The 25,480-nt window shown below is 37.7% G+C and overlaps 1 protein-coding gene, 1 non-coding gene and 1 pseudogene across 8 annotated transcripts in view; 2 read left to right on the top strand and 1 right to left on the bottom strand.

Annotated features, from left to right (window-relative positions):
- Window positions 1–25,480, top strand: part of MAP3K20 (mitogen-activated protein kinase kinase kinase 20) — a 230,073-nt gene that overhangs the window by 56,675 nt on the left and 147,918 nt on the right. The window lies entirely within an intron of this gene.
- LOC143676806 (large ribosomal subunit protein eL24 pseudogene) lies at window positions 2,329–2,995 on the bottom strand (annotated as a pseudogene).
- Window positions 2,721–2,884, top strand: LOC143678363 (U1 spliceosomal RNA). Its single transcript, XR_013173176.1, has one exon. It is a non-coding gene; the product is annotated as a U1 spliceosomal RNA (small nuclear RNA).

Here is a 25,480-nt window from a genome sequence, read left to right on the forward strand (position 1 = left end):
CTGAAATAAGGGTAGCTGATAGATGCCATAGTTTGGAAAATTTTTAATTAGTTAGTATCTAGAATCTTATCTTAAGAAGGAATCAGGGGTTACATTTTTAGTGAGCAGGAAAGTTTTGGCGAAAAGCTCATCCTGGATGTGGAAGGGCAAGCCCATGTACCGCGTACTTGACGTCTCTGTGTGCACTCTCTGAGGGCAAGGACTACCATTGCCTTTGTAGCTGGTGCTGTCACCATCCTGCTCATCATCACTGCACCAGCAAACCACCAACTGTGAGCCAGACGCTGGGTTAGAGACTTCACTGCCTCTTCTTTGCAGTCACTGTACAAGACCATAATCTCCATTTGCAGATCTGAAATGAATGCTTTGTATAGTTGAACAACTTGGGCAGTTCACACAGTACCTTTTTTGTGGGTCTTTCTTGGCTGTGCCACGGCACCCAGCACTGTGTTTTGCGTACAGTTCATATTAAACCATTTGTTCCTTGAGACTTCCCTCTCATTTTTGTTAATCCAGGAAAGATTGCCTGTATTGATGCACCTACATTTTCTTCATTGACTCTACTTTGAGCCCTGAGGTGGGTAGAGCACATTTGTCTTTCTGTATCGCTGGTTACAACTCACATTCAGCTATATAGTGCAGAGCTCTTAGTCAATATCTTTGTTTTAGGGTACCTGATAATTGATTTTTATAAATGCCCTTGTTTTGGTACCTTTTAGACTGGCATGCTCTTCCATTTAAAGAATTGTAAACATTACACTCTGTCATACGTTGACTTTGTGCTATGCATGTAACGCTTTGAACTAGAGAATAAGCAATTTAAAATAATGAATCATTTTATCTGGTAATTAATGTAGTTATCATCCAAAGGTGTATTTTAAACCCATTTATCACTTAACTCTTTTCGCTGGGAGCTTGTAATCATTCCAAAGTGAACTGCTATAAAAAAGATATAGAAAATTGGATGCATGTTGAACACATATATAAATTAAATGAATGAATATATATTACCAATATGTGTGACAATAACACGGACCTTGTTGGGGAGGTCAGTGAATAGAAGCCACAGGAAAAGCTTCTCCTGGGACCGAGAGGAATTTAGAAATTACATGAATTATAAATAATGTTCTGATCTTGTTATGTAAAATGCAGTTACATTAAGACAAAAATATCATATAGTACTTTTAATATAAAATAAACAACTATTATCAAAGTAACAATAACTTAATCCTATTTCTGATCTATTAATTTAGATTTATTGAATATTCTCACTCCATGGAAAAGTGCTGTTCTATTTAACAAGAACATAATTTATTTAAAAGGTTTCAAATAAACTCTTCAAAATGCTTAGCTCTTAAAAAAAAAACAACTCTTAACCACATAGCTCAACTTTTTCCATTCAGGTTTGTACTGGTTTGAAAGAATATATGTCCCCTAGAATAGCCATGTTTTAATCCTAATCCCATTTTATAAAGGCAGCTGTTTCTTCTAATCCCTATTCAGCATTGTATGTTTGAAACCGTAATAGATCATCTCCCTGGAGATGTGCTATGATCAAGAGTGGTTGTTAAGCTGGATTAAGTGACGCCATGTCTCCACCCATTCGGGTGGCTCTTGATTAGTTTCTGAAGTCCCATAAAAGAGGAAACATTTTGGAGAATAAGTGATTCAGAGAGAGCAGAGAAGAATGACATAGCCACGAGACTCAGAGAGCCCATGAGCCAGTGACCTTTGGAGATGAAGAGGGAAAATGCCTCCTGGGGAGCTTCATGAAACAGGAAGCCAGGAGAGAAAGCGAGCAGATGACACCTGCTTGCCATGTGCCCTTCCAGCCAAGAGAGAAAACTTCATTGGCTTTCTTGAACCAAGGTATCTTTCCCTGGATGACTTGTTTTGATTGGGATATTTTCTCGGCCTTAGAACTGTAGACTAGCAACTCATTAAATTCCCCTTTTAAAAGCTGTTCCATTTCTGGTATATTGCATTCCGGCAGCCAGCAAACTAGAGCAAGGTTCAACAGTACTGATTTTGAAAGTATAAGAAAAGCTAGGATTGTGCAACAGTAGTAGCTCAGTGGTAAAATTCTCGTCTGCCATTCCAGAGACCTGGGTTCGATTCCGGAGTCTGCCTACCCCCCACCCCACCCCACCCCAAAAAAAATAGAAGAAAAAAGCCAATCCAAGTCTGAGCTAGTCAGATCTTTATTTAAGAATTTGATCTGCCAGGGTGCATGGGCAGTTAGTGATAAAATGCTTGTCTTCCATGTGGGAGACCTGGGTTTAATTCCTGGACCATGTACCTAAAAAAAGAAAAATTTGATCTTCCAACTTAGTGTTTTCCACCATCTTGGTGAGCAGAAACCTTCATAGGCGTCACAGTCTTTAGTTTAGGTGCCACTTCTCTGAGAGCCTTAGCAGCCATTGCTGTTTCTTTAGATGCTTGCTTAGCCTTTTTTGCTTCTTTGGCAGCCCTGATAATTTGTTCTCACTGAGCCTTTCAAACTTTGGGTTTCTGATTCCTATTGACCATAATATCAGCAAAAGAAGAACCAGTGATAGCCCTCTAGAATTTTATGACACGGCGAGTTCTTTTCTTTTGAATTTCTTCTGACTGTCCCTTTTTATTCTTTCCTCTGTAGAGGACAGTCCAAGTTTATCTGCTGAGGGTTTCTCTTAGAAAGGCATGCTGACTCACATTTTGCATTAAGAAATTGGAAAACAATACTTACCTGGCAGGGGAGATACCATGATCACGAAGGTGGTTTTTCCAGGGCGAGGCTTATCCATTGCACTCCGGATGTGCTGACCCCTGCGATTTCCCCAAATATGGGAAACTCGACTGCATAATTTGTGGTAGTGGGGGACTGCATTCGCGCTCTCCCCTGAAAAAAAAAAAGAGAGAGAAATTGGAAAACCTTCCTGTCAGTCCTGGCGTAGTGTCTCCCATGTCCAGGACAGATATTATACCCACTGAAATTGCAGCGCTCCACCTTCATGGCTGCTGTCACTGGGGTGGGGGTGGGGGACCAGGAAGATGGGGAAGAGGCTATATAGTATTTTTAGATCACTGATATGACCATAGGAGTGTTTTATTTGCAAGTGAAAGCTCCCATCCTTCTCATTTTTGCTACTTAAATGTTTTTAAACTTCTAAATCCTTTTAAAACTTTATTAATCTATTAACATGTATGCAGAAGTTATTTTCAGTTTGCCATATCATGAAACTTACTGCAATTATTTCAGCTTTCCACTGAAGTATTACTGATTTCAATATATTGAGCAATAAACATTTCAGTTAGAAAATATTTGTTTTGTAGACATGCTTTATATATTATGCTGAACTCAAACCAATTTAATGTAATCCAGTAAAAATGTCATTTCCTGACAATCTGGTATTAGTCAAAGCCAGGGCTTGCTGCTAGAACAAAAATCATGTGCAGCATGAATTGAATTTCTGAGAAGCGCAAAGATTAATATAGAGAGACCAATTTAAAAATTTGAAAACTGGGGAAGAGGAAGCTCTGCCCATGAGTATTTCAAATAGTTTCAAAATAGATACGATTGGCTATCAGTCTTCAAAAAATAGAATTATTTCCCTGAGGTATTAAAAAGTTGTCTAGAATTGTATCTACTTTGCTTTCTGGTGAAGATAGGAAGTTACTGACATATACATTTATTTAAATGTATACTGACATATACATTTATGTCAGTAACTTCCTATCTTCAGAAAATTTAGGTTAGAGTGTAAACATGTATACTCTGCCTTGTTTCAAGAAAATTTTAAGATTGTTAACACATACAATATATTTATTTTAATTTCCAGGGAGGCCCTCTGTATACTCAAAATCTCATCTTAACAATTTCTTCACTGATTCTTGGCTCCTACACCCAGTTGGTTCATCTAGTTTCTGTTTGTACATTGCCAGTGATGACACACAAATTGTGGGCTATTCGATTGGGAAACAGTTTAATTCTTAGAAATGTCTTTATAATTTAACGTCCAGCTATTGACATAGTCCCTGACTTTGAAGTCACACCAAACAAATCATATCCCCTTCCATATGTCAGCTTCTTGAGGACAGAGTTCTGTGTCTCATCTTTGTATTTTCTGGGCTCTGCATGGTACCTGGCCCAAAATAAACAGTCAATGCATGCACAGTGCATAAATGAATAAGATAATAAATATAATGATCATATCTTAACTGTCTCTCTTTTTTTTTTTGGATAGATTTACAGAAAGGTTTTGTTATTGCTGAATCTACAGCAAAGAATAAATTTGCCATTTGTAGTCTACTTCATAACCTTTTCTTCTCCATGTTTGGCAGAGTTTTTGAGTTCTTAACAAATTATAGTTTGTTTTTGATGAAAGTTCTGTGGTGTAGCAGATTTTCCTGGCCATGGTTCTTAATTGGTTTGTTTTTAAACATGTTTCCAAAAAAAACAAATCCAAGGTGCTTTTTCTTAGCTCTACTAATATCAGATGTTCACTGATTCATGACCTGAGAAAAATTAAATGAAATGAGACTGGCAGGATATTAATGGCTTGAAAATACTATTCCTGATTGTGTTCTTCAGGAAAATAGTGCTTGGTAAAATTAGCTACATTAGAGAAGCCATACTTATAAGGATGGAAATGTCTGGTGAATGTTTTTGCAGGCTCTAACAGGAGGGGACTATGCTTTTGAAGAGAGATTATATTAAGCAGTTAATATGGAAATTCAGTTTAACTGAATTTTCAGTTTAATTTAAAATTTTTAAAACGTGCAAGACTGTGCTTTCTTTAGTGAGAAACTCAGTCGCATCGGTTACAGGAAATATTGTCAGAATCCATCTTAAGAAATATATACCTGTTTTGATTTTAATCATTATTGGGTATTTTAAAATATGATATGCAGTTTAGTTAGCATTTATTGGTGAACACATCTTTAAAGTGAAAATGGAGAACTGTTTCCCTATAAAAATCTTAGGATGATTCCCTAGCCACAAACTAAGGCCTGTGCCCCTAAGTGCAATCTACATTCTTCCTTGGGAAAAGCTTTATGCTCAAAGCAACCTGGGCAGTGTGGTAAGGTCAGGACTGCTTGTAGTCTCTCAGCCCAGTGTGTTTATGTGGAAAATCCTGATTCTAGACACATTGACTTTACGTACTGACCAGACCAAGAATTTTTTAAGGAAAGATTAAGAAGTTAATATTAAGTGAATTTAGAGTGGAGTGTTAAAAATGTATACTCTGCCTTGTTTCAGGAAAGTTTTAAGATTGTTAGCACATAGAAGATATTTATTTCAATTTCCAGGGAAGGCCTCTGTATACCCAAAATCTCTCTTCTCTGAATCTAGAGTAAGAAAATAAATGTTTATTGGGCTCCTGGTATTTATCAGCCACTATTCTAAGGAATTTACATATGTTAATCCTGTTGCTACTACCTCAAATGTTAGCCTTCATTCTTAAAATAGTTTCCCCTGATAAAACTGTAGATAAAACTGAGAAAGGTAACCCTACTTGTTAGTAACATCTCAGAGTAAATGACATACTGATTTTTCTCCTGAGCACATGCTTTTCTAGGTGGGGAGGTAACTAATTGACTTTAGAGGGCACTGTTACATGAGCAGTTCATGAGAAAACTTCCTTTTCTGCAATGCAGTTATTCAACAAATATTGAGTATCTCTTACATTCCAGGCACTATTCTAGATGCTGGAGCCACATCAGGAAATAAAATAGACAAAATCCCATGTCCTTTCAGAGTTTACCTTCAAATATGAGGAGTAAAAAATAAATAATGATATGTTAAAATATTGTAAAATATAAGGAGCCTTCCCCTCCTTGAGTGTGGGCTGATCTCAGTAACTCACTTGTAAAGATTACAGAATAGGAAGATTACAGATTGTAGAAGTGATCATGGTCAGCTTCACTAGGGAGTGATAAACCATACTAATAGCATGTATCCCATGATATGATGTGACAAGAAAAGCAGTTCATCTCTGTGATCTTCTTCCTCAAAATCCATAATCCAGTCTAAGTCACGAGGAAAACGTCAGACAAATCCAAATTGATAGGCATTCTACAAAATACCTGGTCAGTATTCCTCAAGACTGTCAAGGTCTTGGCAAGCAAGGAAACAAGAAAGACAAGGTCTTGGAAAACTGTCACAGACTAGAAAAGATTAAGGAGATATGAAGAAGAAACTCAATGTAGAATCTTGAATTGGATCCTAAAGCAAAATAAAAGACATTGGTAGGGGGAGACTTCCGGGAAGATGGCTGACTAGAGTAGCTTGAGATTAGCCCTGCTCCATTAAAAGGTTGGAGAGGGGACAGGAGGGCAACTGAGGTGGCGATTCGGGAGTGTGGTAGACCTGGGAGAGCCTTCTGCACCACATGTGGCAGCCATGGTTGCAGAGGCCAAGGAACTGAGAGGCAGGAAGCTGGAGCCTGGCGTGGAGGCACAGAGTCTGCAGGACTGCATGGGTGGACTAGGAAGTAAGCCACACCATGCTCCTTTGGGCACACTATCCTCACCAGCACAGCCCTGTGACCAGCGACTCATCCCATACCCCACGCACCTGAACCCCGTCACCTGCTCCCATTCCCTGTGCTCCAGGTGCCCCCACCCACCAGCCCCCAGTGAACGTACCTGCCCCTCACCCCCACCCCTGGTGTAGTCCAAACCATCTCTCCTGTTCCCCTTCCAAGCACTACGTCCTCCTCCCTGTTCCCTTCAGGCTGTTGCCAACACAAAAAGGTTGTAAACACTAACCTCCATACCTAGGTTACCCCTGTCCCCCACCCATAGTGTCGCACAGCCTCACCCTGCCCTCCAGGGTGACAGACCCTTCCAATATAAAAAATTTAGAATCGTCATAGACCAAGCAACCTCAGAGGTATGTAAAGATCAAAGGTGATGGTGGAATTATACACAGAAGATAGGACTTAACAATGGAATATGAATGCTGTATCATTAAATTGGTATCTCTTTTAGTGTCCAGTATTTTAGAGCAGCTAGAAGTGAAAACTTAAAATTGTGAAATTGTAACCCATGTCAAGCTCTGAAATATGTTCTACAACTAATTGTGGTGCTGTGCTTTCAAATTTATAGCTTTTTTGTATATATGGTATTGTTCACAAAAAGAAGAAGGAAAAAAAGTTGATTGTGATGATAAAAATGTATTTAAGCCCTCTAGCCTCCTATATCCTGGAGCAGCTAGAAGGAAAAATACTAGAGGATCGTATGGTAGCGCATGACAAACTCTGGGATCTGTCCTCTAACCACATGTTGAAGAGTGCTTTGAAAACAATTGCTTTTTTATTTCTTTGCTTTGTATATATGTTATACTTACAATAAAAAAAAGTTTAAAAAAATAGAATTATCAATGAGGAAAGAAAAAAGACATTGGTAGGAAAAAATAGTGAAATCCAAACAAACTCAAGTTCAGTTACTAGAGATGTCCAATGTTGGTTTCTTAGTTTTGACAAATATACTCTGGTGATCCAACATGTTAATACTGAGAGGAAAGGAAGGGTGAGACAAACTCTCCATATTATCTTTGCAACTTTCCTATACTCTAAAATTATTCCAAAATAAAAAGTCATTTAACAAATATAAGGAAAAAATAGAGCAGAGTAAAGGAGATCAGGAGTGCAAGAATGGCGCAAGCATTGCAAATTTAAATGGGTTGGTCAGGGTAGGCTTCATTGAGTAAAAACTTTGAGAAGGAAGGGGAAGGGATATATATGTATATCAGAATAAAAGTTCCAGACTGAGAGGACAGGCAAATGGCATGTGGTAGCACATATGTTGCAGGGAAAGCAAGGAAACCGTTATGGGTGGATCAGAATGAGTGAGAGGAGAGGTAGGAAATGGGACAAGAGACATAATGAGGCCCATGGTTTAAATCATACTGATTTAAATCAGGGGGGAAATGGTGAGCCATTGCATGCTTTCAGATAGAGAAGTGAAATGATTTTGCATATGTTTTAATGTAATCTTCTGTTGAGAAGAGACTTTATGGGACAGAGGCATAGACAGAAGGACCAGTTAGGAATCTGGAGTAATCCAGATGAGAATCTGTTAACTAGGAATCAGGAAGGTTGTAGCAGAGGCAGTGAGAAGTGGTGGGAGTTGGAGTTGGGGTGTTTTTTTATAGATAGAACTAATCAGATTTGCTTACTGATCAGACATGGGCTTTGAAAGCAGAGTCAAGGAAGTCTCAAAGGTTTTGTCCTGAGGAAATAGGATATACTTGCTATCAAGTAATTTGGGGAAGATTGTGGGTAAATCAGATTTGTGAGAACAGATCAAGTGTTTACTTTTGATACAAGCAATGAATAATTGGAAATTGCCATTTAAATTATAATCTACAATGTATCAAAAATATGAAATGCTAAGGGAAAATTTGACCAGAAAAACTATGCAAAATCTTCACACTGAAAACTGCAAAGCATTGCTGAAAGAAATTAAAGTAGTAAATGAATGGAGAGGTATAGTATGTTCATGGGTCAGAAGACTTGATATTGTTAAGATGTCAGTTCTCTGGAAATCGATTTGTATTTTTTATTGTATAGTGTGCTGGTTTGAAAGGAAGTATGCCACCTAGGAAATCCATGTTTTAATCAAAATCCTATTTCATAAAGGTAGAATAATCCCTATTCAATACTGTATGTTTGAAACTGTAATCAGATTATCTCACTGGATGATGTGATTGTTAAACTGGATTAGGTGACGACATGTCTCTACCCACATGGGTGGGTTGTGATTGATTTACTGGAGTCCTATAAAAGAGGAAACATTTTGGAGAATAGGAGATTCAGAGAGAGCAGAGAAGAATGACATAGCCACAAGAAGTAGAGAGCCCACAAGCCAGTGACCTTTGGAGATGAAGAAAGAAAACGCCTCTCAGGGAGCTTCATGAACCACAAAGCCAGGAGAAGAAGCTAGTAGATGACACCATGTTTGCCATGTGCCCTTCCGGATGAGAGAGAAGCCCTGACCGTGTTCACCATGTGCCTTTCCACTTGAAAGAGAAACCCTGAACTTCATCGGCCTTCTTGAACCAAGGTATCTTTTCCTGGATTCCTTAGATTGGACATTACTGTAGACTTGTTTTAATTAGGACATTGTATTGGCCTTAGAACTGTAAACTAGCAACTTATTAAATTCCTCTTTTTAAAAGCCATTCCGTTTCTGGTATATTGCATTCCGGCAGCTAGCAAACTAGAACATATAGTATAACATATATACAAAGCAAAGAAATAAAAAAGCAATAGTTTGCAAAGTACTCTTCAACAGATAGTTACAGGACAGATCCCAGAGTTTGTCATGGGCTATCATACGATCCTCTCAGATTTTTCCTCCTAGCTGCTCTAGAATACAGGAGGCTAGAAGGCTTAAATATTTTTTTTATCATCACAGTAGACTTTTTTCCTTGCTTTTTTGTGAAAAATACCATACATACAAAAAAGCAACAAATTTCAAAGCACAGCACAACAATTCGTTGTACACCTGATTTCAGAGTTTGACATGGGTTACAATTCCACAATTTTAAGTTTTTACTTCTAGCTGATCTAGATACTGGAGATTAAAAGGGATATCAATTTAATGATTCAGCAATCATATTCATTTGATAAATCCTATTTTCTCCGTATAACTCCACCATCACCTTTGAACTTTCTATCCCTCTCTTTAGGGGTGTTTGGGCTGTGGCCATTCTAACTTTTTCATATTGGAAGGGTTTGTCACTACTGTGAGATAGGGTGATGGAACTAGCTGATGTTCTAGAGAGGCTGGGCCCTTTAGGTTTCAGGACTTATCTGGTCCAGGGACCCATCTGGAGGCTGTAGGTTTCTGGAAAGTTACACTACTGCATGGAACCCTTGTGGAATCTTATAGGTGTTCTTTAGGATTGACTGGAATGGTCCTGGTTGGAGGTTGGCAGGTTATGATAGGTAGCAATGTCTAAGGGAAGCTTGCATAAGAGCAACTTCCAAAGTAGCCTCTCGACTCTATTTGAACTCTCTCTGCCACTGATACTTTATTAATTATACTTCTTTTCCCAGTTTTGGTCAGGAGGGGATTGTTGATCCCACAATGCAAGGGCTGGATTCATCCCTGTGAGTCCTCTCCCATGTCACCAGGGAGACTTTCACCCCTGGATGTCATATCCCACATAGGGAGGAGGGCAATTATTTTACTTACAGAGTTGGGCTTAGAGAGAGTGAGACCACATCTGAGCAACAAAAGAGGTCCTCCAGAAGTAACTTTTAGACAGACCTATAGGTAGGTGAAGCTTCTCTGCTACCTACATAAACTTCACAAGAGTAAGCCTCAAGATCAAGGGCTTGGCCTATTGATTTGGGTATCCCTAAAGTTTCACACAATATCAGGGGACTTCCTGATGGTAAAGTTTAATAGTTCCATATTTTTTCTTCCATTCCTCAAGGGATTTTGCCAATACTTTTTGATTATCTGCATTATATACTCTAGGATGCATCCAGGCATTACATTAGGCTATACAGGATTAAAGGCCCTCATTCTTATTCTGGGCTCCCTGTGTTTCAATTGTTCAATCCAAACAGGTTGAGTTAGATTATGTACTACAGAAAATTTCAGTTCCAGACTGATTAGACCCTTCTCTTCCTTTGGTCTCAAAGAGTATGTGTGGTTCTAAAATACAGACATTGTCTTCCTTACGTCTGTGCTCTGAATTACTTTAACCCCACCTGATCAGCTTCATTCTTATCTCTAAATATCAGGTTATATATATTCTGAATATCAGGTTATGTTTATATATATATAAGCAGTCTATCGAAATTACCACTCCAGACTAAATGTGTCTGCCATAAAAGCTTACAATCTAGCCTCCTGTTTTCTTGTAAGCATTTTCTAAAGGAGACCCTACCATTTTTGTTATTTTGGTTCTGATATATGACCAGTAGATTTTTGAAAAAAGTAACAAAGCAACTAAATGAGGAAAGGATTATCTTTTCAACATATGGTCCTAGAATTTATATACAAAAAAAAAAAAATTTGAGAACCAATTAGGCAGGTGTACTGTGGTTGCTGAGCAGCATTAAGGTTGTGTGTTTTCTCCAGATATATCCAGCTCGTTGGGTACAGGAGTGGAATAGACAGAGGGTTGGACTGATGGAGAGTTGTGGTTTTCCCAAGTGAGTACAGTTTGAAGTATAAGCAGAACAAAAGAGTTAAGATTGGATGCAAGGGAAGAATTATATAATTTGCCATGGAATTTAAGCTAGGTAAGAAGTGAAGATATAAGGGAAGGGAGGAACAGTGAAAAGGTGCAGAAGCAGGTTATTATAGAAGGAGGGATTTTTGGAGTTCGGGTACTAGACAGAGGGAGCTGGAAATATGGGAAGTAGGGGTCAGCAAGTAGGATGCATGAATTTTGGATTATGGAAGGGTGTAGTTATTGGTAATGCAAGGTCTAGCGCATGACCAAGGGAATGCATGGCTGATGTAGGGTGAAGGTTAGGTTCATTGCAGCAGAGGAAGACAGGGATCTGAGAGGACAGGATACAGAAGGCTCATTTAAGGCACGTAAAAAATATAGCCTGCACTGTAGTAATTGAAGGAAGTAGCAGTGAGTTAGGAGGCAAAATCATCAAGAAAAGAGGGAGAGCTGCCTGGAGATTGGTATATGATGACAACAATGGAGGATATTGAATGATATAACCTAAAAACATAAGATTCTGCTGTTAGGAAGGAGTTAGGGAGAAATGTCTGGAAGTGGTAATGAGGAGCTGAGATTGCACTGTTCTCGCTACTAGGCCCAATGGTACAAGTGCCCTGAGAGGGCTGCAGGGGAAGCCTGAGTTATGACAGGGAAAGGGAAGGAAGGGTTAGGGAAGTAGTTGAAGTTAGAGGGGATTTAGTTGCTGACAGAGTTTGAGGATGCAGTGGAAGGGTTTAAGGAAATGGGGTAAGGTGGGCTATGGGATCCATCTGGAATGTGGGCAGTTATGTAGGAATTAGCATGTACGAGATGAGGGAGGACCAACCACTTTGTGGTGCGGAGTTAAATAAGGATAATCAGCACAGCGAGGTCAATTCTAGAGCACTTAAGGCACATTGTGGAGGCCAGGCTATGGGGTTGGGAAAAGGTATGTGTCTGGGCTGGGCAGGAGCCCATTGGCTATGAAAATCTGTTTAACAAAGGAAGGGATTTTTTATAGACTCACCTTAACTTCAGGTTGTGTGATTTGTGTGTCTGGAATTTGGCAGTGACAGAGAAGATAACTGTCTGAGAACAAGGCCATTCTTGAGGAAACTAGGAAACTTAAAACCAAGAAAAAATTCTTTCACCATCAAGTCCTTAATGGAGAATGAATCTCTTGGCAAAGATAGCAGTCAAAATATTTATGAAAACTATAGAATGAGCTTTCAGTTACCTATTTTAAAATAAAATGTTTGTTTTAAGTAGAATCTTCTGTCTTTTTTTGACAATGGAGACATTTAGTTCTTAGGCAGCTGTATAGCTTACTGTTTAAGAGCCTGAACTCAAATCCTGGTTGCACTACTTATTAGCTGTGTGGGCAAGTTACTGAACCAAGCCTTAGTTTCCTCCTCTATAAAATGCAGATAATAATAGGGCCTGTTGCATAAGGATGTTGTGAGGATAAAATGAGGTAATCTCTATAAGTACCCTTAGCATATAGTTCCTGGCACTTTGTTGGCTCTCAATATATATGACTGCTATATTATTTCAACAACTTAGAATCAGAACATACCTAATATTCGTTCTCTCCTCTGTGGCCTGTTAGCACATATTTCCATGTACTTTTCTTTCTTAAGACCTGTAGATAACTAGCTACTTATGTCATCTATAATATAGTGTTTCCCAAACTTTTAAAATCCACATTCCCTAGGATACTTTCACATTCAATTTTTTAATTTTCTCACCAGCCAACATTTACCATTTGTTTACTGTATTTTGTATTATGAGCAAGTATAGTTCATCTTTTTAAGAACTACTTATGTTCCCTCCCCTTTCCCTGGAATTGATAACTTCTCCGCACTTGGAGAATTATTGTCATATGGAATCTTTATGAGTATGTAATACAATGTAGAGACATTTTTCCACATATAAGATTGGTGTAAGTGAAAAGGGACAAGAATGCTTAGTCCTTATAAGGGTATAAGATGATGGACACTCACAGTCTTTTGGTGGAAGTCTAACATGGTATAGCCTTCTGAAAGGCAGTTTGGGAGAGTGACAAAAGTCTTAAAATGAAATGCTATTTGACCTGTTGCTCTTACTTTTTAGGAATTTATTCTAAGAAAGTAATTGGGAAAGCACACATGTGTATGTATTAAGAGTTGTTTATGGCAATGAAAATTTATAAACAGTGAGATATATATGCTGCTTTTATTATCAGAAAAAAAAAGCTAGTAAATTGCATGGAATCTTATAGGATAAAGAAGAAAAAAACATCTTTATATTTTTGTCTGTTTTGAACAGTTTGGCGAATTCAGTCTTCTGTTTAGTTTTGAATCATGCATAGTACCTTGAAAATATATTTGTGTACTTATAATATTTTCTGCTTCAACTCTCCTAGAAAATCACTGATGGCCTTGATTTTTATTCTCCCTATCGGCTTAACTTTTCTCCAATTTCATTACTTGGAGCCCTTCATACACACTGATATAAAGAGAAGATAAATTTTGCTTCAGAGTTTCTCTAGGTCTTAGCTGATGACTGAAGAAACATTGCAGATATTTTAAGTTAAAGATAATTTGCATTTATCTAGGCATCTTTTTAGTATTCTTTAGGAATATAAATGGAGCTCTTGATTACTAACCAATAATGGTTTAGACTTTTGCCTTTGTTTGTAGCTTGTAAGAGGTCTGGTGATTACAGAAGGAGAAATTTGTATTTGCTCTGTAGGTGAAAACATATAAAAAATATGTAACCTGTTACTTGGGTGGTATTTGAAATATGTCTTTTCCTTCATTATGCTGCTTTGTTTTGTTTTTGTTTTAGCTGTTTGACAGGAATAGTAGGAAAAACTTTTTCTTTTTTAAGAACTGTGTATAAACAAAAACATTCCACACCTGTTTACTTAGCAGGGCCTGCAGAGAGGCAGAGTAGATTCTCCATTAACTGTTCCATTCAGAGAGGAGTTCAGAAAAGAATCAGAGTACCCTGTGACCTTGTTGTTTCAGAGCCAGATGGAGATGTCCACTATTTTTGTCTATGAACAAAAACCTTTCCTAAATTTCTCATCTCTCTTTCTAAGCTGATCTATATCCATTTTTTTCAACTTAATCTGGGTAAATTGTCTCTGTTCACAAGACACTTCTATAATACATTTTCAAAAACACATTTAGTATTCAGAATTTTTTTTTTCTTGGGAAAACTACTTTTCAGTTTGGTCTCCATTTGATGCAGTAAATATTTGTCTTATCCTAGTATATTAGGAAATGTAGTTGGGGGATGTGTATTTGCTTTCTCCTGAGGAATGTTTAGTGATCCTCTTCCTTTTAAGATATTAATTCAATCCGATAATAAGTAACATATAATAAGTGAATTTAATTATCTTTTTAACTTAAAAAAACGTTTAGAAGCTTCTAAAACAAAATGAGTGGTGTCTTCTTTGTGTCAGTTCATAAGCCATGCAAGAAAATTTGTCTTATATTTTTACTTACTACCACAACTCATCAGCTTTCTCACCCTTACTTAATCCACTTTGACTGTAGCCTCAAATCTGGAATTTATAACATTTCTACCTTCCTTGGTTTCAGTACCTGCCTCAGTGACTGTTTCCATCCTGTCTTCGACCATCATCCTGAATGAATCCAGTATCTACTTTAATGACCTTTGAGCCTGGACTGCAGAGTACACATCACCAGTTCTTGACTTTCAACACCAAAACCTTCAACATCTCATAGCTTACAATTGCTTTACCTTCAAAATGGCAAGGCTGAGCTTCCCTTCTCTTCACATAAGTTACCTTACCCAGTCTCCCAACAGCTGTGCTTTTCTTCACCCTTATAATGACATCTAGCCACTACTCTCCAAATTCATCACACCCTTCTAGATTCACTTGCCTCCAGCTGGATATTTCCCACCATACATTTGTTTCTGTGTTCACCTTTTAATCCCATTAAATTCCTTCCTTCTTGTCCCCTTGACGTTCTACTCCTTGAAGACAAAGACAGTGGCTTATACAGTTTTGCATCCTGTGAATCACTTAACTCATTGTTCAGTTATTTTTTTAATGGACAAATGAATGTTTTGTTTTGTTAACTTTTGGCTGCGGCAAAAAATTAAACTTAACCATCAGAAGACAAAGGTTTACAACACTGAGAAACACTGCTAATGGAATTGCAGGATCTGAAGTTTTAAATCAGCAAACTCCAGAGTCAATGAACAGTAATCTAAAGGAGAAAAGTCAGCCAGGCATCACACATGAGAAGTGGTGAGAAATGTAGGAAAGTGGAGAGTGCAACTTCACACAGTTCCTGCCATGTGCTATGCTATCAGGGTGGTCTTATTTAAAATGTAGTGCAAACTCATGGGTATGTCTGCCTTGCAGATAAGTTCTGTTGGGTCCACATAATAATTTAAAAAATTCTTTGGCAGAATTTAAAAATTAGACGGTAATATTGGGGACTTCTTTGATGAGAGTAAGGATCATTTGGAGGTTATCAGTCCTAAAAGATTTATTAAAGATCAATTCTATTATTTTATAATTCTGTCTCATGTAATAAGATGCAATTTTCATTAGTAATTAACAATGCAAGCAGTAAATGAAATAAAAGGATAGGTCTTTTTATGTATCTGTGAAATGTATCTGAAAGACTAAAAAGTGTTTGAACTCAATCTGTTAGGAATGCCAAAATAATTCCCTTTCTGACATTGCATATGTTTTTGTAAGCTTTTAAACTTCCTTATTATTTTTTCCTAATAAAATATATTTTTTACTATATTTTTTTCCTAATAAAATAAAAAATGGACTTTTGGCATGGAAATTTTAAGGTACTAAAACAAAAACACAGAAAACCTGAAGGTTATGTTTTAGCAAGACACAGCTTTCTGAATTACTTTCATGTTGCCTGAATTATTTTTGATTTGATAGCAATACATTCCTTACTTCTATTTATTTTCCTAACCTACAGGAATGGTAAAGGAAAGACAGAAACCAAAGCCCTAACCTCCTATGCCCTTAGATTATTATTTTTATGTGGTAAAGTGTTAATACAATTATTTTTTGTTCCAGTCTATAGTGGCAGTAAAGAAAACCAAGAACAGCAATAATGAAAAGTTCTCTGTCTCTTTTCCATTTTCTTTTTCCAGATGACGTTTTCTCTTCTTTCCTTAGTTATTTCTGTAAGAAAAAGTTATTCTTTAAAAAAAAAATCTTCCTTTAAAAATTCTGGAATGATTAGGCTTTGAATATTTCTCATTTTTACTTCTATTCCTTCTGTGATAGCAAAACAAAACACGTAACATTTTATACATGATAGGATATTATATTAGTAGACATTTCCATTCCATTTAAAAACTTTTCCCACCCACCTTTTTTGGATTTTTTTCCAAAAAAATATAAAAAGTATAAAGTGCACTTAATTTTTGATATTTAAATTTTTTGTTTCATTGAGAAGGAAGTTTTTTTAATGTGATGATTGTTGTAACAAAAAAGACAAAATTTAATGTGAATTGTCTTCTCAATGATTTATCCATAAATGAAAATAATGCCAAGGCTCTTATATACTTCAGCTATTTTGCTGTTTCATTTCTCAATATAATTTCACTCTTTAGTTTGTAACCCAAATATCCTTAGTTGCACAAAAAAAATGGTTAATGATTTCCAGGATTACAATACAGAATAGAACAAATGCTTTGATACTGTAGAGAAGTGCCCATCCAGAGAATGCATCTGAATGAGGAAACCAAAATAAATCACTTTGGGCTACAGATATTTTTGCTAATCTCTCTGACCCCTAATATGAGACACTTTCCTCTTCCTTCCTAATGTGTATTAGGAAAACACCTAAGTTATCTAAATGCCTCCTTTGTTGCAGTTAGGGTGATGCAACTGCCATTCATCAAGGTTGGGTGGGTGAGAAAGGGGGGGTGCTTTTGTGAAGAAGTGAATGGAGAGATGTGATGAGTGCAATATCTGAATCACTAGTATCATACAAGATTTATCCCAAAGGGTTTTTTGTTCTTTACACAGTTATTATCAGAAGATTCTAGACCTGACAGCATACTATCAGGAGGTGGCCATCATTTTGATGGTTTCCATCATTTTACAAGTGGAGAAATTCAGCATTTAGTAGACTCTAAGATTAGCCTGTGTTGTCTCTTTTTTCTCTTTTTACCTGTATTTTCCTCTGTTAAAATCAGAATATTACAAAGAAGTATCATGTATTTGGCCTATAACAAATAATAGCAAATATAGTACTAGGCAATGTTTTAATTTTGAATGGAAAAGGAAATGAAATAGAGCATCCCCTAGAATCTCCAGAACGGAGTACAGCTTTGCCAATGCCGAGATTTTAGCACCTTGAAACCCATTTTGAACCTTTGAACTCCAGAACTGTAAAATAATGCACTGCTGTTTCTGAACCTCTAAGTTTTGGTAATTTGTTACAGTAGCAATAGGAGATTATCCAGATCCTTTGCCCATTTTAAAAATTGGAGTATTTCACCTTTTTATTGTTGGGTTTTAGGAGTTTTCCTAGATTCTGGAAATAAATTTTTAATCAGAAAAAAAAATAAAAAATCAGAATATTACTTAAGTCATTGTATCATTTACATTTAAGGAGATAACAGTTTTTCTTTAAATAGGTGTGCCAGAAGAAATTAGACCTGAAGTTAGTAACATTAGTGAATCTGGTTGTTGGAGCAAGAACTAACCATAGCTTTATGGACCTGTTAATTTTTGGAAATAATTTCTAGATTCTTGACTCTTTGTTATGGGTTTGTGATGGAAGAGCAATTTAGAAAAGCACCAGGTAAAAAAGTGTGACATGTAAATGTCATATAGGTTGATTACATGGATTGTCTAATTTTGATCTCTGTGGACATGAATATTCAGGAGAAATAAGTATGTACATTTATATACACAAACACATGCACATACTTCCCCTCTTACATTTTTTTTTCTTTTTTTTTTACATGGGCAGGCACCGGGAATCAAACCTGGGTCTCTGGCATGGCAGGTGAGAACTCTGCCACTGAGCCACCGTGGCCCACCCAGTCCCCCTTACATTTTCATCAGACTTTGTTCTGATTATAATGGTTATACATTGTAAAGTTCGGTGTGGAATGGGGGCTATTTGACAAAGATGTTTAGTGGATTCCTTGAAGGTGAGAGAGTCCCTAATGGCAAGGCTTGCCTTAGAAGTTGGTAATAAGTATGATAAATCATTATGCTTTTTCTCATTTACATCATCATGGTGCACTGGACTTTATTTCAGACTTTTTTCATTCAAGACATTGCAACCTTTCCTGTGATTTACTGAAAATATTAGCAAATTGATGGTTCTAAAAGTAGCTGTAATTAAGCTTTACAGATGTACACCTTGTCAATTGTATATCCTGTCAAATGGCTAATACCGTGGTATAGTAGATGGTTCAGTATTAAACAGCGGATTATATCAGTCAGGGTCCAGTCAGGAGGCAGAAGCCATGCCAGTACTCTGAACATGGAAAATTTTAAATGAACAATGATTAACTAATAAAAGGAAGTTAACTAAATAAAAGGGGTAAAAACAAAAATAAAAAACCCGAAGAATATGGGAACAGCAAATGTAGAGAGCAGGTACTACCATTAGAGCTTAGGGAGAGTACTTAAGGAAGAAACAGATAATGGAAGAGGGCCCCCAGGCTAAAATTTAGAGTTTATTGGAGAGAGTATGAATACAGCCTACTGGTGGTGGATGGAATTGTTGCAGTGTCACAAACTAGGACTAGAATTGGTTTACAAGAAGCCATCTGTTGGGATGCTGGTGAAGTTCTCAGGGCTGCCACAGACTAGAGCTGGCACACAGACCAAAGCTGGTCCACAAGAACCTTCCCACTGGGGTGGTTCTAAAACCCACTTGAGGGTGTGAATCAGTGGGTCTCTCAAACGCTTTTGGCAACCACAGCTATTAGAGGAAGAAAATCGCAAAGGAAGCAGGAAGAGAAACCTATTCCTCTACTATGCCTTGCAGTTTCCCTCCAGTACCCTTTATTGACATGCCTAACCTTATCAACTGGCAAAAGAAATGTTTACAGGGTCTATCTCCAGTATCACAAGACAGAGCAAAGAATGATAGATTTGGTACTTAGAGGCAATACATTAAATGGTACAAATTAGCCCTTTGGCTAATCAACTTCTCTATATACCCCCTGCACACATTCAGACTTCCAAACAATAGTGAGATCCCTCTGTGTTCCCACCTTTCAAGAAAAGCTGACCTTTGTACAAGTGAGGATGTTCTCATCTTTACCCCAAAATAAGGGACACACAGTCCTAAGGGTCATTGTATCAATCTGTGACTTTATTAATTACTTCTCAAATTCTACCACAGTCCCACTGAATATTCTGTTATTTAAAGACAATCATAATTTCAACATCTAACGAATTGTGTATCAAATAAGCAGAAGGAGAGATAAAAAGAAAAGAGTTCATATACAAAAATAAATGTATACCAAACAGGCAGTGGGAAAATGCCAAAGCTCCTCTCTTCATTTCTGTGATTGATCACAATCTCTGGTTTTCTTCTTCCATTACTCTTTCCCATATTCCCTTTTACCTCCATCAAAACCTCAGCTGGTTGAAGCTCTTTATCTGATAGAGTAACCTAAATTTTGATTCCTGAAAGTTCTGAGTCCTCAATAGCTCTGCCTTTTATTGATTACCATAGTGTTTCTTTAGCCTTTATTAATGGGCATGGAGATGCTAAGAAGTACGTAAGAAAATCCTTTGGATACCAGAGATCAGCTTCTTTTATAGCATAACCCAATTTTCCCTTATATTCAGGATCAGTGTCTCCAGTCAGTACAGGAACCTCTTTTTCTTCTTGCTGATTTAGAGGCATAAAGAGCCCAAATACCCAAGTGGTAGTTTCATATTCCAAATCAATGGAAACATTATCCTGTCCCCTAATGGAAGCGTTCCACCCTTGAGGACTAAGACTGCCGATCCAGAAGAGCTAGGGTTGTTGGGATGTGGGGCAAGAGTTATGTGAGTGGGTTATTAGGTATTATAGTAATAGGAACCACTCCCATTTTACCCCTTTGTTCCCAGACCTATGTATTCTGTTATAGGGGTGAGAATAATGTTTGATTCAAAGCATATACTTCATCCTGTAAGTCTGAAATCATTTCAGGGTGTTGTCTCCCAATTGATATCATAACTGAGTCTCCAGCAAAACGCTCAAGGTTTTTCTTAGGCCATTTGCTTCTGGTAAAGGGATATGTGTTAAGACTAGCTATCATGGGCATGCAGTCATTTCTGTATTTCCTTTGCTATTCATCAGAAGCAATGTAGTATGGAATACCATATGGTGGATAAGGCATTCCACGAAGCAAATGATGGGGATACTGTCAGAAGAATTACGAACAGGGAAAGCATATCCAGGGTACATGTCTGCTCCCGTGAGGATGAATTTCTGCCCCACCCCCCACATATCCAGTGTAATCAAGCTGTGCCCTGGTATTTTGTGTAGTATCAGGGGCTCAATATCTGATTCTGTGTTGACATATTAAACACACTCAGCTGTAGCAGCAGCCAGTTCAGACTAGATAATGAGAAGTCATGTTGTTGAGCCCACACACACCCTCCATCCTGACACCATGGATACTTTGTTCAAGGGCCCATTGAGCAACCATTCCTACCGTGACTGTGGGTGCTCTTTAGTGAGTGTTCACATAGGACACAGTCTGTGTCCAGTTTGAGAGTTTCATCCGCCTACCTCTTTCCCCCAATATTTTGCCACCAATCTTCTAATCCTGTTCCTTTCAAGTCCCAGAAGAACTGTAAACAATCACTCATGAATTAGTATTAGGTTTATACTGCTGTCTATCTCATTCCAAACAAAACGGATCACATAATATAATACCAAAGTTCTGCTCACTGGGACGATTTTCCTTAAAGGTTGCTCTTTGGGGTCATCCTTGAGTGAGAAGGTAATGTTGCAGTTGTCCACTTTCAGTTGTTACCACCTGTGATTCTCCTGTTGGTACCTTGCAGAGGTTCCATTCAGCATCCGTTTGCCACAGACACTTCAAATATTCTTAGATCTGCTGTATCGTAAGCCAAAGTGGAACAGCAGCTTGCACAGCAGCTGGGACTTTTGCAGAACATTTTGATACCCTTGTTCTTAAAGCTGCTAGCCTTATGGGTGACTCAGTTTAGGTGAGTCCTAATTCACCCAAAGTTAGGATACTCAAATGTAGTTTATGTTGCCTCTAAAATCCAAAAAGGCCTAACACGCATTGTGCCTCTTTTTTTTTTTTTTTTTTTTGTATTAGATAGTGTGCAAGGTGCAACAACTTATCTTTTAACTTTGTGTGGATATCCTGACATCACCATATCATTGGACCTTCCCCACTGCCCAGAAATTTCACTAAATTTTTGGAGTCTGAGTTTTCTGGAGTTTCTCACTCTCTGGTTCACATATACAAGACTTTTAAAGTACTTGCTGGTCATCAGAGGCACTCAGCATAATATCATCGATATAGTGGGCCACTTTGATGTTTTAAGATAATCAGGGTCTCTGAGGACTATATTATATCAGAGAAGGGAGAGTTGGCATAGCCCTGAGCAAGATTGAAAGTGTAATGTTGACTTTACTAGGTAAAAGAAAACTGCTTCTGGTGGTCCTTGGAAATTGGTATGGAATAAAAACATTAGCCAAATCAGTAGCTGCATACCAAGTACCAGGGGCTGTGTTCATTTGCTCCAGTAAAGATACTGTATCTGGGACAGCATCTGCAATTGGAGTAGCTTCCAGGTTAAGTTTACATTAACCCATAGTCATTCTCCAAGACCCACCTCACTTCTGCATAGGCCAAACAGAAGAGTTAAATAGGGATATACGTTTTTTGTTTATTTGTGTGTTTGTTTTAATTTTTATTGACAGAACAATGTACAAGCACATACATTCTTAACATACAAACATTCCATACATGGTGTATGATCAGTGGCTCACAATATCATCACATAGTTGTATGTTCATCACCACCATCATTTTTTAGAACATTTGCATCACTCCAGAAAAAGAAAGAAAAAAGAAAAAACTCATATATACCATACCCCTTACCCCTCCCTCTCATAGACCACTAGTATTTCCATCTAATATATATACTTTTTAATTTTAACATTTATTCCCCCATTATTTATTTATTTTTAATCCATTACTTTAGATAAAAAAGAAGCATCAGACACAAGGTTTTCACAGTCACACAGTCCCATTATGAAAGCTACATCATTATACAATCAACTCAAGAAACAGGGCTACTGGAACACAGCTCTACAGCTTCAGGGATATACATTTTTTAAGTGTTTGATGATGACTCTTATCTCTGCACTTCTCCCAGGGATGTTATATTGCTTCTGACTTGCTCTCATGTGAGGAAGAGATAGCTCCAGGGGTTCCCCCTTAGCTCTTCCTACCATACTAGCCCTTCTCCCAGTGTACAGAGAATTGATGTAGGGATTCTGTTAGTAGCCACTATGTCTTTTCCAATTATGTACTCAGGAATTAGGAAATAAACATAGAGTGAGTCACTGAACAGCTGAGCTCGGTGTGATTCATATTTGAACGAAGATCCATAAATCACTTGAACATCTAAGTCCCCACCTTGACTAGTGGACCACAATAGTATTTTTGGATCTCTAGGAATTGGCATCAAGATAGTGTTTAGTAAAACCTGAAAGGTCTGGTTATTTCCTTTTCTCCGTTGCACTGTCCATCTAATAAATGGCCAGAAGTCCCTATGATAAGGGTTTGGAGGAAAATTTAAGGTTGTACCTGTTGCAGTCTGTCAGGGTTCTTCCTCAGGGATCCTGGACCTTCCTTCACTCAAAGAGTCCTGGGCATGTAAACTGGCTTAGGCATGGATACCAGGTGTGATTTTGTCATTCTCCATTATGGTGACTTAATGGCTACCAGACCTAGTGTTTTTGTTTTTTTCCCTTTTATATAGATCATGCAACATTCTAGTAGGGTGCCTACCTGTTTGTCTTAGGGACACCAGGATTAATTAGTCACCATAAGAGAGTCTTGTAATGTAAAGCATTTTGATTATCAGTATATCCCTATTACTTTTTACAGTAAATGCATCCGTTTTATCTTTGGCATTAAAAGTTGTTCCTTGGCATCTATTACTTACTCCATCATCCCCAGTGTAATCAGGGAGCCTGTCTCAATAGTGGCATCTCCTATAGCCATATCTGGCATATAAAGGAGAATAACCACAGTGTTTATCACAGATACAGGTGCTCCCTTCAGTAATATATTTCTCAGTGTCTTAGTGATGGCAGTACCTTTGGTTCTTTAAGGGGATGCAGTTGGGAAGTGGGTACAGATTGCTTATGAGAAATTCACACCAGCATTCCTGTCTTCCTAAGCCTTTAGATTCCTTCCTCTACATCATGCCAGGGAATTTCTGGCATCTCATTATATGTAGGCTAGCACTGAATCCAAATTTTCATAAGCTAATCAAGTAAGTTGTTAGGAACACTTCCAGCTGCATGAGCTAGTACATTAAAACTTCAGTGTCCAGTAAATGCATCTATACCTTGAAATCTGTCTGATATAGTGTATATTCTACCCTTCTTTATCTAATAGCCTTGAAATCTGTTTTTACAAACATCCCCTGGGTATTGCCAATAAATATTAACAAAAATCTTGCAATTCTATTGGTATAAGCTATTTGCTTTTGGTTCATACTATGTGTCTGATCCCTGGAGCATTTTGAGATTTGGGAACAATGAAAGGCTGTGGTAGAGCTGGTGGAGAATAAGCATCCCCTTGCAAGGCATCTACCCAGGTGAAGCTAGCCAGCAAAAGTTCCCCAACAAAAACAAAAAGGCCAGTTTCTTGAGATTCTTGAGATACAGGGCAAGCTACTCTCACAGACAAGGGACCCCAGAGTTACTTGGGGATTTGAAATTGTCAGTTTCATCTAGAATCCAATCACCTGTTCACCTTTCCAGGTTTCATGTCCCATTCTTTCTCAATCAATGTACTAGTTTCCACACAAGAAACTTGGTGAGGTTGTGATGTTAACTGATGTTGTAATCAGCAACCCACATGATAGGTTTTTTTAATTGTTTCTGGAAATATTAGCCTTGCAGCACAATAAAAAAAAAATTCTTTTAGGATTGATGTGGAATCCCTCTGATTAACTATGACTTGGGCTGAGGGTTAACGGGCAACCTGTCATATTCTTTTGTGAGTGTGTGTGTGTATTTTATTATGCAATTTTATTGAGTTTTATTCACATACCATGTAATCATCCAAAGTGTGCAATCAGTAGTTCACAGTTTTATACTACAGTTGTGCGTTCATCACCATAAATTTTTAACATTTTCATTACTCCAAAGAAAGTAAAAGTAAGAATAAAAAACAAAAAAGAACACCCAAAACATCCCATATCCCTTATCCTCCCTATTATCCTATTATTTATTTATTGTCCTTATTTTTTACTCTTCTGTCCATACACTGGATAAAGGGAGTGTCAGCCACAAAGTTTTCACAATCACATGGTCATACTGTAAAAGCTATATAGTTATAGTCGTCTTCAAGAATCAAGGCTACTGGATTCCAGCTCAGCAGTTTCAGATATTTCCTTCTAGTTATTTTAATACAATAAAAACTGAAAAGGGATATCTATGTAATGCATCAGAAAGACCTCCAAAATGACCTCCCAACTCTATTTGAAATCTCTCAGCCACGGAAACTTTATTTTGTTTTCATTTTTCTTCCTCCCTTTTTGCAAAGAAATTTTTCTCAACCCCATGATGCCAGGTCCAGGCTCATCCCTGGAAGTCATCTTCCATACTGCCAGGGAAATTTACATAGTTGGGAGTCATGTCGTTCATAGAGAGGAGGGCAGTGAGTTTACCTGCTGAGTTGGCTTAGAGACAGAGGCCCCATCTGAGCAACAAAAGAGGTTCTCTGGGAATGACTCTTAAGTAGGCTTTGCTTCTCTTTTGTAGGAATAAGTTTTATAAGGGCAAGCCTCAAGATCAAGGGTTCAATCTGTTAAATTGGTAGTCTTCAATGCTTGGGAGAGAATCAGGAATTCCCCAGGTGGGGAAGTTTAATGTTTCCACATTTTTCCCCAGTTCCTCATGGGGGCCTTTGCAAATCCTTTTATTTTTATTCTCTGCCCATGTTAGTCTGGGATGTATCGGGGCATCACACTAACCTGAACAAAACTACAGGTCTCACTCCCTATTAATGTTCTGTGTAATTATGGTGTTCGAATAAAACTGGCCATACAAGTTAAATTAGATGGTGT

The sequence above is a fragment of the Tamandua tetradactyla genome, chromosome 3 (genome assembly GCF_023851605.1).
Source record: "Tamandua tetradactyla isolate mTamTet1 chromosome 3, mTamTet1.pri, whole genome shotgun sequence".
NCBI classification, from domain to species: Eukaryota; Metazoa; Chordata; class Mammalia; order Pilosa; family Myrmecophagidae; genus Tamandua; species Tamandua tetradactyla.